Source organism: Dama dama, chromosome 27 (genome assembly GCF_033118175.1).
Source record: "Dama dama isolate Ldn47 chromosome 27, ASM3311817v1, whole genome shotgun sequence".
Taxonomy (NCBI): domain Eukaryota; kingdom Metazoa; phylum Chordata; class Mammalia; order Artiodactyla; family Cervidae; genus Dama; species Dama dama.
In genome coordinates, this window is record NC_083707.1 from 25,472,501 (window position 1) to 25,485,346 (window position 12,846).

Below are 12,846 nucleotides of genomic sequence, written 5' to 3' on the forward strand. Positions count from 1 at the left end.
TTAGTGACTGGATGACATCATGAAACAAGTGATAAATGAAGAGGGTGGATTTTGAGCTCCCATTTTTCCATGCCAAGGGAGGAAGTCCCCTCTGTCTGCCTACTGTCCCCAAGGGGGGAGGCTCTCCTTCTTGAGTTCCCATATTCTTTTATTTTTTTCTTTTTTAACTCCTTTTTTAGTTGCTAGCATTTACTTTATTTTTTACTATGTCTTTATTTGGCTGTGCCACATGGCATGAGGGATGCGGAATCATTTTTGGAATCTCATACATTTATTATGTTTACTGTGTAAAAGAAGATTCAATACAGGTGATTCAGTAGACTATATTTCTCTTCTGTAAATTTATTTCAACCATATTAGATAATTTTGTAACCTTGTAAAGGGGCTAGCTTTTCTCTTTTTATTTTTTAATTAATTTTTGTTGGAATGTAATTCCCTGACCAGGGATGGAACCTACGCCCTCTGTAGTGGTAACACGGAGTCTCAGCCACTGGACCGCCAGGGAAGTCCTTGCACTCACATTCTTGAAGTGAAGTGAAGTGAAGTCGCTCAGTCGTGTCTGACTCTTTGTGACCCCATGGACTGTAGCCCACCAGGCTCCTCCGTCCATGGGATTCTCCAGACAAGAGCACTGGAGTGGGTTGCCATACCCTTCTCCAGGGGATCTTCCCACTCACATTCTTAGTCATTCACTTAACTGTCTTCTGTTTCCCATTGTTATTCTATACTGATCCACCACAGAGCCAGAATGAATTCTTCTTTAAATGTGTTGGTTTTCTTAAGTAATTGCGGAGAAGTTTCTCTGCCTACAATAAGCAGGTTCGCCTTTAACTGTATTTCCACAGCTGAAATTCTATGAGCTCCTGATTTGCTTCGGCACAAGTGAGCCTCAGACAAAACCTTAGAGAAGGTTCTGTCTTCTCGCTCTGCTTACACTACAGTGATAATGTAGATTATGTAAAACATTCTGACATTTTGGCAGAAAGACAACGACTTGCACAATGGGGGAAAACAAGTAACCACTCTATAAATCATTGATTCTATGCTACACTATTAGATAATACGTAATGTTTCATGTCCACTCTGAAGAAATTAAACTTGAGATGACTAAGGTAAGCGTTAAGCGTAAATGCTAAGTCACTTCAGTCATGTCCAACTCTTTGCAACTCTATGGACTATAGCCTGCCAGGCTCCTATAGGATTCTCCAGCAAAGAATACTGGGGTGGGTTACCATTTCCTTCTCCAGGGAATCTTCCCAACCCAGGGATCAAACCCGCATCTCTTATGTTTCCTGCATGGGTAGGCAGGTTCTTTACTACTGGTGCCACCTGAGAAGCCCAAGTGTTATGAGACACTTATAGAACATGTGTACTTTGGGGGAAATTTTTAGATATGATTGTTCTGCCCGTAGTCCAAGTCCCCGGTCGGGAAAGAAGACTCCTCAAAACAATGCAACTCGCAATAGGGGAATTTATTACTGACTCGAGCCAGGGCCTCCCGCCCTCACCAGGTGTGTGAGGATGAAAGGCCCTGAGCCCCAGTTCTCTCGGGTATTTATTAGGTCAAAGTAAGCAGCAGGTAGTTGGCACAATCGGATTGGTTACACAGTGGGTAGTTGGCGCAAGCTGACTGGTTAGACAGTTGCAAGGTAATTTTTGTTGGCCCAACGTGGGGCTTTCAGCTTTCCCCTGATAGGTTCCCTTTTTTCTGGCTAGGCATATGTTGATTGGCTGGCTCCAGGAGGCCTGATAATTATGTTACCCCGGGAAACCAGGCCTACTCCTAATCTAGGCTGCCTGCCATGGCGTTAGCCATGACAGCCACACAATGATTATTTTTCTACACATCTTACAAAGATTAATATGCTAAAGTAAGAAAACAAAATTAGGTTAAACCTTAAGCAGAAGGAAAATGTAACAAGGAATCAAGTGGACCAAAGAGCAAAGTCAGGACAAAATATATCCAGAAGCCTTATATATTTGTAGATAAGGTTCTGAGATTTCTAGTAACCAATACAGAGGCAACCATTGCAATAGCTCAGTCATTCCCAGTTCATAATCCTGGACATGACTATTAAGATAAATCATTTTATTTCATTGAATATTTGGCTATAATTATTTCATGTTCAGGGCTTCCTTGGTGGCTCAGTGATAAGGAACCTGTCTACCAATGCAGGAGATGCAGGTTTGATACCTGAGTCAGGAAAATCACCTGAAGAAGGGAATGGCTACCCACTCCAGTATTCTTGCCTAGAGAATCCCATAGATAGAGGAGCCTGGTGGGCTACAGTCCATGGGGTTGGAAAGAGTTGGACATGACTGTGCGACTAAGCACATTTCATGTTCAACACTGTCTACCCAGTGTTAAGCATATTGTATTGGTGGCAAAAGAGGAAGAGTTTAAGCATTTATTACGCGAAAGAACAAATATACACCCTAGGTCAAAGTTTGAATGGCAAAAATGAAATAATAATCTCTGAATCTCTGTTTGAAATCCTTTAGCGGAATTGACGGCTCACAGTCACACTGAAGATCTTTGACTTTTACCTCTCTGTGATCATAACAAAACTCAGAATGGTTCCCATCCAGGCTCTTGCAGACCACCTTTTTGGTTTGTGTGTGTACGTGTTAAGTTGCTTTAGTCATGTCTGACTCTGTGTGACCCTATGGACTGTAGCCTGCTAGGCTCCTCTGTCCATGGGATTCTCCAGGCAAGAATATTGGAGTGTGTTGCCATGTCCTCCTCCAGGGAATCTTTCTGATCCATGAATTGAACCTGCATCTCTTATGTCTCCTGCATTGGCAGGCGGGTTCTTTGCCACTAGCACCATCTGTGAAGCCCTCTTTTTTGCTTTACTAAATAAAATTGTTTGTACTCAGTATTATGAAATGCATCCAGAAGTATTTTATAACTGCTTGGTGCTGAAATCCCCCAAATTTTAATTTTTCAATGATAACCTTTAGTACATTTTATTATTATATAATCTATCTGGCATATCCTTATTTTTAAGGTTTATTCTTCATAAATATAAGATCACAGGGCTTCCCAGATGGCTCAACGGTAGAGAATCTGCCTGCGATGAAGAAGACTCAGGAGACGCCGCGAGTTCCGTCCCTGGGTCGGGAAGATCCCCTGGAGAAGGGAATGGCAACCCACTCCACTATTCTTGCCTAGAGAATCCCATGGACAGAGGAGACTGGTGGGCTACAGTCCATAGGGTCACGCAGAGTTGGACATGACTGAGCATGCACATAAGATCACAAGGTGTAAAGAAAACAGTGCAATACCACTTATAGTAGATGTATGTACATTTATCTCCTATAGTCGTAAATTCAAACTCTCATTCACATGTAAAATGTATGTGGTTAAAAATGTGAGTAACAGCATGAAAGAGGGAAAAACAGGTCAGAGATAATGAGAAGGAAAAGAGAACAAATAAAAAGGGAAATGTATTGTTTAAGCTATTTAGAGTAATACTTTATTTCTGATTTTTCATCAAAAACACAAAGCAGTTTCTGACTATGAGCATAATTGTATATGCCTCTTTATTTGTAATAACTTTATTTTGGCATTTGGAATTGAATCACTCATTAAGATATTATTTTAGCTGCTGAATTTATTAAATCATTTGAAACAAATCATGTAAGGAGATAGACATGCTTCCTAAGAAGTCTGTTCTGAGTAAGACAAGTGTACTTCATTTTAACAAGGCATTCACAAGTCCATTGCTGGATTCCAAAGCAATTCAATCCTGTTGCATTCACACAACTAGTCTGTAAATGTACCAATTTAGTTCTAACACATCAAGCATGAATTTGAGTTTGAAAAGTGTCTCTTGAGTTTCACAGGTGCCCATTTTGTTTTGACTATGATAAAAGGTGGCATTTGGGCCATTGTGGATAAGCCTTGTGCTGTATCTCAAAAATGTTCACAATTTTCTCTTGTTCTGGTTCAATGTTGGTGTCTAGATCACCGTCTTTCACCTTTAACATGTTCATTTTCCTATCACAGCATGCAGAATAGTATATTTCATAGACTATATTTCAGAAAACACATAGGTGTTTTCTGTTTCACCCAGGCTTTGCATGTCCTACCCAACATGTCATGGCATTAGACCAACTTGTAACTTTCAGAAACTGAGAGCTTGTGAGGAAAAGCCAAAAAGGGAGCTTAGTAGCACACTCATCTCTGAGACTGCAAGTTGGGTACATGGGGACTATTTAAGAGAAAAGAGAGCCTCTTCCTAACCAGCCAAATCAGCCAAATAAGCGCTGATGATTTGGCTAGAGTGAGAGATCACATCCAAACTGGCCTCATGTTTGGTCAGGAGTTATATTGATATATCTGGAATGTTCAGTGGGGCACAACAGAGCAGAAAGGAGCAAAGGATGGCACTCGAGGAACCATACAGTTTATTACTGAGACTGGAGCAATTCTGATCACAAAAGAGGGTAATATTTAAAATTACACCGGGCCAACAAGCATAATCCAGGACTGTCCTGGGAACGCCGGAATGCACGTTACCCCCTGATAGCAGTAACTCAGTTACTTTCTTCAAAAAGGTTTATATCTTAATATGGGAAGTCTGACAAATAAATGCACAATCTGTACAAATTTATAAGCCATGAGAAATGTGAGTTCAGGAGTATATTGGGGAACAGGAGGGCCAATGTGATTAATAATATTGGAGGAAATAATTTCAGTTGCCTACAGTTGAATAATGAATTGATTTAGAGTCAGAAACTCTTATCAGCTCAAATGAAGATACTCTGGGAAGCAAGAGAAAATAAATAATGTTCTTACATGTTCCCCTCATGGTAGATGTAGTATTAACTCTTTCTGACCACTAGGGGACCACTTAGTACTTTGCACGTTGCATTGAATTGCTTATATAATTCTGTACAGAGACTTGGAAAGACAACAGGATGCTAGTGACATCAGGGTCCTATGACATCTCTTGCCTATGCAGCGCATACCAGTAATCGACTATATGATACCATTGTCTAGTTGCCTTATGTGCTGGTTTGGTCTTCTTCAACTCATGCACTTCTTAGATGTGCTGAAATCTTCGGCAAATCTGCCAAAAGCCAGTGACAGAGCTGCACACCCAGTAAGAATCAAACCTATATATTTTTTTCTTTTTTTATTTGAATAGCATCCCTATCTGAGAACTTCCATGACCCTTCCTTCCCTAAGTGTTGAAATCTAATCTCAGGTAATAATTTGAACCCTGGGGAAAACAGCAATAAAAATAAATTAAAATGATTACATAGGTACCAGCTGCTGTGTTTTTTTAAATATATGCAGTTTCTAACCTTACAATTGATAAATTGATGCTTTTGAACTGTGGTGTTGGAGAAGACTCATGACAGTCCCTTGGACTGCAAGGAGATTCAATCAGTCCATCCTAAAGGAAATCAGTCCTGAATATTCATTGGAAGGACTGATGTTGAAGCTGAAACTCCAATACTTTGGCCACCTAATGCGAAGAACTAACTCCTTGGAAAAGACGCTGATGCTGGGAAAGATTGAAGGCAGGAGGAGAAGGGGACAACAGAGGATGAGATGGCTGGATGGCATCACCGACTCAACGGGCATGAGTTTGAGTAAACTCCAGGAGTTGGCGATGGACTGGGAGGCCTGGCATGCTGCAGTCCATGGGGTCACAAAGAGTTGGACATGACTGAGAGACTGAGCTGAACTGAACCTTACAATTTCTTCCAAGTGTTATTTTACCTCATATTAGAGATTTTAAAAACTGAGACCGTGAATGAATTATTCACGTGAGGTCCAAAGCCGTAGAGATGGGTCAAAAAAGAAATTTCTTACTCCTTGGAAGGAAAGCTATGACAAACCTAGACAGCATATTAAAGAGCAGAGATATCACTTTGCAGACAAAGGTCTATACAATCAAAGCTGTGGTTCTTCCAGTAGTCATGTACAAATGTGAGAGGTGAACTATGAAGAAGATTGAGCACCGAAGAATTGATGCTTTCAAATTGTGATGCTGAATAAGACTCTTGAGAGTCCCTTGGACAACAAGGAGATCAAACCAATCAAACCAGAAGGAAATCAACCCTGACTATTCATTGGAAGCACTGATGCTAAAGCTGAAGCTCTAGTACTTTGGCCATCTGATGTGAAGAGCTAGCTGACTCACTGGAAAAGACCCTGATGCTGGGAAAGACTGAGGGCAGGAGGAGAAGGAGGTGATAGAGAATGATATAATTAGATGGTATCACCAACTCCATAGACATGAGTTGGAGCAAACTCCAGGAGATGGTGAAGGACAGGGAAGCCTGGTGTGCTGCAGTCCATGGAGTCACAAAGAGTCGGACACAGCTGAGTGACTGAACAACAACTGTAGAGAAGATCCCACCCCATGATATCTGCCTCATGAGCTCCTGCACATCTCCATAACCTAACGAAAGGGACATTCGGGGAGTCATCCTGGTGGCATACCACATCGGGCATAGAGATACCAAGGTGTGTGTGGAGTGCCAGAGCTTCAGCATCCTCAAAAACTCACTGTCTGACATTATTTGATGTCGATAATGGACATTTTGTTTTATTATTTTCATGTTATTATTTTTTATGATTTTTATATAGCTCTTAGGTAAAGTGCTAGAGAGAGACAAAGGGGGAGAGGTTGCTTCAAGGTCACAACCATTGCCGCCACATGGGTGTCACCAGCTTACCCCATGTGGAAATGCTGGAGCCAGGACACGCACCAACCTCAAGTATTTCCACTGTCATCATACTCGTCACATCATATTGGAATTTTTTTTAAATTTAACATATCTGAAAGCTGTGAGAGGACAAAGCCAAATCTTTCACAGAGCCTTTCCACAGAGAGATTTTCTATCATCAACACAATTAAAATGTGCTATTATCTTACTGTGTGGTCAGTCGTGTCTGACTCTGGGACCCCATGAACTGTAGCCCACCAGGCTCCTCTGTCCATTGAATTTTCCAGGCAAGATTACTGGAGTGGGTTGCCATATCCTTCTCCAGGGGATCTTCCTGACCCAGGGAGTGAACCTGCATGTCTTGCATCTCCTATATTGGCAGGTAGATTTTTTCCTGCTGCCCCAGACATCCCCAGGGCTGAAAAATCCTCCTATGGTGTTGCCATGTTTCCCTTATCAGTTCTCTCTTGTCTATTCTCTGTTCTCTCCACTCCTAAGTGCTCAAGTCTGATGCAAAGCAACCGAAGTGTTTCTTTCATTTCCTTTTCTCCTGTTACTCCAGGTGCTAAGATATCCCCTGCCATCCTAAGGGATTTCAAGAATTCTTTTCAGAAATGAGGAAGATAACTGTTAAGATAAATTTTTAATATCACAATGGAAAGAAAGAAAGAAGGGAGTGAGACAGGAAGACGAGAAGGAAAGAAGGGAAAGAATGGGGGAGACGAGAGGAAATCAGTATGGAAGCTGCTCACAGCCCAGGGCTATTTTATAAGAATGCGGAGAAATTGCATTTGTCTCAGAACTACATCATCCTCTTTTCCCCCATCTTTCCTTTTAATGACATATAGTCAAATGTGAAGAGCACATATTCAAAGTGCACAAGAAAATTTTTTGACATAACATATATATCCATCAACTGGCTTCCCAGGTAGCACAGTGGTCAAGAGGCCATTGCAGGGCCCGTGCAGGAGACACAAGAAACACAGGTTCAGTCCCTGGGTCGGGAAGATCCCCTGGAGGAGGCAATGGCAACCCACTCCAGGATTCTTGACTGGAAAATTCCGTGGACAGAGGAGCCTTGGTGGGCTACAGTCCATGCGGTCACAAGAAGCCAGACATGACTGAGCACAGCGCATACCCCCATGAAACCACCATCGCAATCAACCTAAGGAATACATCCATCATTCCAGCATTTCCTCAGCCCCTACGTAAACTCAGTAGTCCCTCCCCACCTCCTACCCCTACCCTGTCCCTAGAAACCCACTCATCTGTTTTGTCACCATAAATTAGTTTGCATTTCTCAGAATTTTAAGTAGAATAGATCAAGCAGCATTTACTCTTTTCTTGTCTAGCTTTGCAGTCAGCATTATTTTGAGATCCATCCAGGGTTTTTGTGTATATTAAGAGTTCATTATTTTTCTTTACTGCAGAATTCCCCTGTATAGATGTGTTTTATACAGATGAAGGAGAAAGCAATGGCACCCCACTCCAGTACTCTTGCCTGGAAAATCCCATGGACGGAGGAGCCTGGTAGGCTGCAGTCCATTGGGTTGCTACGAGTCGGACATGACTGAACGACTTCACTTTCACACATTGGAGAAGGAAATGGCAACCCACTCCAGTGTTCTTGCTTTGAGAATCCCAGGGACGGGGGAGCCTGGGAGCCTGGGCTGCCGTCTATGGGGTCGCACAGGGTCAGACACGACTGAAGTGACTTAGCATACAGATGAAAAATGTGTTCATCTGTTCATGAGCATTTGGGTTATTTCCAGTTTGGGCTATTACAAATAAGACTGCTACAAATGAATATTCATCTACAAAGCAAGTGGAATGGCTGGATCATATGATAGGTATGCATTTAACTTTTTAAGGACTCAATCAAACTCTTGTCCTAAGTGGGTGTACCATTTTATGTGCCCATCTTCAGTGTATGAAAGTTCTAGTTCCTCTATATCCTTGTCTACATTGTGTGGTCAGTCTTTCAACTTTTGGCCATGTTAATAGTTGTATAACAGCACCCTGCAGTCTTTGTAACTTGTAGTTCCCTGAAGTCTAATGCTGAACCTCTTTTGATTTGCTTATTTGCCATCCACATATCCTGGTGAACTTCCTGTTTAAATTTTTGCCCATTTTTAATTGGGGTGTTTGTTTTCTCATTGTTGCTTTATAGAATTCTTTTGCTATCCTACATACAACTCTATAACAAACAGAAGCTTTGAAAATATTTTTTCCAGCCTGTGACATTTCATTCACATAACAGTGTTTTTTGGTGTCGGGGTGGGGGGTGGTGTTTTTAATTTTCATGAAATGTAAATTATCAGTTTGTCCTTTTATGGGTCCTCCTTTTTTGTGGTCATGTCTATGATGTCTTCACCTAAGCCAAGGTTACAAAATTTTTCTCCCGTGTTCTTCCAGAAGTTTTACTCTTTTAGGTTTTATAGTTGGTTTCATCATCCATTTGACTTATTTTTGAGATATGGTCAAAGTTCATTTTCTCATATATGGATATCTAATTTTTCCAGTATCACTTATTGATAAGAACATATTTTATCCACTGAATTGCCCTTAATTATACCTTTGTCAAAAACCAGTTGTCCGTAGACTCTCTGTTTCATTGCTTATTGTCTGTTTTGATAAGAATACCACAATGTCTTAATTGCTTAATTAAATCTTAAACTCAAAAGTGTTAGGCCAGGCTTGTTCTTTTTCTCATGTAAGTAGCAAAATCAATTTGTCAATTTTTACTCCTCAAAAAAAGAAGAAAAGAAAAAACCTGTTGAAATTTTGATTGGAATTGAATTGAATCTCTAGATCAATTTTAGGACTAATATCTAAATAATATTGTCTTTCAACCCATGAAAACAGTACACCTGCTTATTATCCTTAATTCCTCACAGCAAAATTTTGTATTTTTTAGTGCACAGGTCTTTTGTGTATATTTTCAGGTTTATTCTTAAGTATTTTATATTTTTCATAGTATACTATAGTACATGAGGTATTTTAAATTTTAATTTGAGAGAATCAATTGTTAGTATATACAAATACATTTGCACATAAACCTTTTATCCTGAAATCTTTCAAAACTCATTTATTATTTAGATTTTTTGTAGATCCTATGTGATTTTGTACAACCCTAGACATATATTCTTGTCACTTTATTGAACAGCAAAACTTCTACATTCCTTGGTCATGTCACTTAACTTTTATTAAAGCAGCTAAAGATGTCTTTAATAGAAACTAAACACTTCACCATCACTGCTGAAAAGTCATGTTACTGTGTACAACCAAAGCCTGAGGAAGCCCCAGATGAAAGGACCCTGTCTTTCCAATCCTGAAAGTAATCTTTGCTCTGGCTTTACCCAATAGACAAGGATGTTTTTGCATTTTATTGATTTATTTCCACCTGAAAATGTATACTTCATGAAAAGAGAAAAAATGGGGAGAAGGGACCCTTGCAATTTAATTGAACCAGCTGGAAAAACATGGACAGATATTTACTAAGAACAATGTGTAGAAACTGCTCTGGGGGAGACAGAGATGTGACTATGGTCTCTGCCTTCTGTGGTTGTGGGACAGAACGTCTGCTCAAATCAGACCAGGCAGGTCCAGATCCCAATGGCTGCAGGCAATGCAGTCACCCCAGAACCACAGGTCACTCCACAGTCAACACCCAGGTTCCAGCTTGGGGTCAGCCTCTACCTTTCTCAGTTGGGTTGGCCATGTCCTTGTCCAGAGTGAGGGAAACTGCACGGCCAGGGAAGACTAATATGGAGTTGTAGAAAGAGTGCTGGAAAAGGGCTCTAGGCCTAGTAAAGGATATCTCTTCTTAAGGTAAGCCTAAGAGTGAAATCCTCTTATCCTTTTGCTGGCAACTATTACTTATATGAGTACAGACAATATTTTGTTGAGAGGTGGTCGAGGTTGCCTTTATATGTCACCATCAAAACCAAGTTACTAGCCAAAGACCAGATCTAGGGAAAAAATGAGGCTAGGAGGGAGTGGACAGCTCAGTTATTGGCACCAACAGAACAAGTCTTATCTTCTGTTTATATGAGTCTTTTGATTTAAAACAATTAAGTTTGTTACTTATACTTTGAAATTCAGTTGGTGGCTCAGATGGTAAGGAATCTGTCTGCAATGCAGGAGACTCAGGTTTGATCCCTGGGTCAGGAATATCCACTGGAGAAGGGAATGGCTACCCACTCCATTTTTCTTGTCTGCAGAATTTCATGGATTGAGAAGTCTGGTGGGCTACAGTCCATGGGGTTGCAAAGAGTCAAACATGACTGAGCACACACACAATATGAAAAGAGGCTCTTATTCAGTGTCAAGGGTAACAAACATCTCTTAAGATGACAAGTAATACCTGTCTCCCAATTACTGGCCTTTATCCCAAAAGGAAATGGCATAACTAAAAGAAAGAACTCATGGGTTAACTTTATCTAAAGCTTACTGACTGTTTTGTAGAGAATGAACTCTAAAGAAATGTAGTTGAATGATTGGTAAACCATAGATAATGCATTAGTGCTCGCTACACAAATAAGTAAATAATAACAAACAATAAAAACAAGACAGAATGAATGAATAGGTGTTGCAATCAGATAAGGGTACGAAGAAAGAGGTGATACTGTCAAATTAGAATAATTCGAGGAGGGTTGATATACAAATTACTGATGATAAAGACATGAGTAAGACATAGAGGAACCAAGGGATGGAGCAACAATCCCTGGCTCACAGAAGTGGAGCTAGACAGATGGGATAAGCAGAGGGAGAGAGCATGGAAGCCCATTGTCGTAATCCGTGCATATCCACCTCCCAAGGCAAACAGCAGGGAAGGGAAGGGAGGCGGCAGATCTGGAGAAGTAAGCAGAGGATATTGAGTAAAAACGGTCTGTAAACCAGGCCCAAGAGCAATGAACTCCAGAATGCCCGTGGAGCTTCGTCTACATAAGATGATATTACTAAGTAGGAAAGGCAGTGGTACTCAGAAGGTGTCATCTAGAGCACAGGTACATCATCAGTCAAATAATAACCTCACCCCCTAAAAGAATGTCTGACTTCAAACTTACCGAAGACCAATTTGCAAGCAGGTCACCAGGGAGAGTGTGATCCGTTTCCCTTGATGGCAACCAGGAGGTGGTAGAGAACAAGAAAAGGAGCTTTAGAAATGGTCCTGAGTCTCGCAGCACTGTTTACAATAGCTAGGACCTGCCTGCCAATGCACAAGTAAGAGATGTGGGTTCAATCCCTGTATCATGAAGATCCTTGGAGGAGGGCATGCAACCCATTCCAGTATTCTTGCCTAGAGAATCCTATGGACAGAAGAACCTGGCAAGCTAAGATCCATAGGGTCACAAAGAGTTGAACATGACTAAAACAACTTAGCATGCACACACACATGAACTTATCTACAAAACAGAGTTACAGTGTGGAAGATAAACTTACAGTTACCAGGGGTTGGAGGAGGAAGGACAAATTGGAAGATTGGGATTGAAACACACAGTCTATTATATCAAAAGTTGTTAACTAATAAGGACCACCTATATAGCACAGGGGGCTCTACTCAATACTCTGTAATGTCCTGCATGGGAAAAGAATCTAAAAAAAGACTGGATATATGTATATGTGCAACTGATTCACTTTGCTATATACCTGAAATGAACACAGCATTATAAATCAGCTATACTCCAGTAAAAAATTTTTTAAGAAGAAATGGCCCTGAGTTGGAATAGTATTGATCATTTTTAAACTAAAAACAAAATAAATTCTTCTTAAAACCTAATTTTTAAAACCAATGCCAAAGTAAGAATTCTGAGCTAAAAAAGGACACGCGGATCTACTGTACTAGTATCCAAAATCGAATAGTCTCCTCCAGGCAGATTTACTGTTATGATTTAATAGCAGACAGGCAGTGGCCTCTAATCTCTCAGCTCATGCCTTTCCCTTTTCGCTCACGTTAGTCTAGTGATAAATGATGTAGAATTTCTCAGAGAGAGAGAAAATTATGCCCAATATAAAAAGTGGTTGAAAAAGCTGATTACAGAGTCATTAGCCCCTGTGGGCTCATTTTATTGCTATAAAGTCATCATTCAAGTAGACATATATTTAGCTTCTGTGGCCTTCATTTGTGGTAAGCAAAATAACCTCAGATAGAAA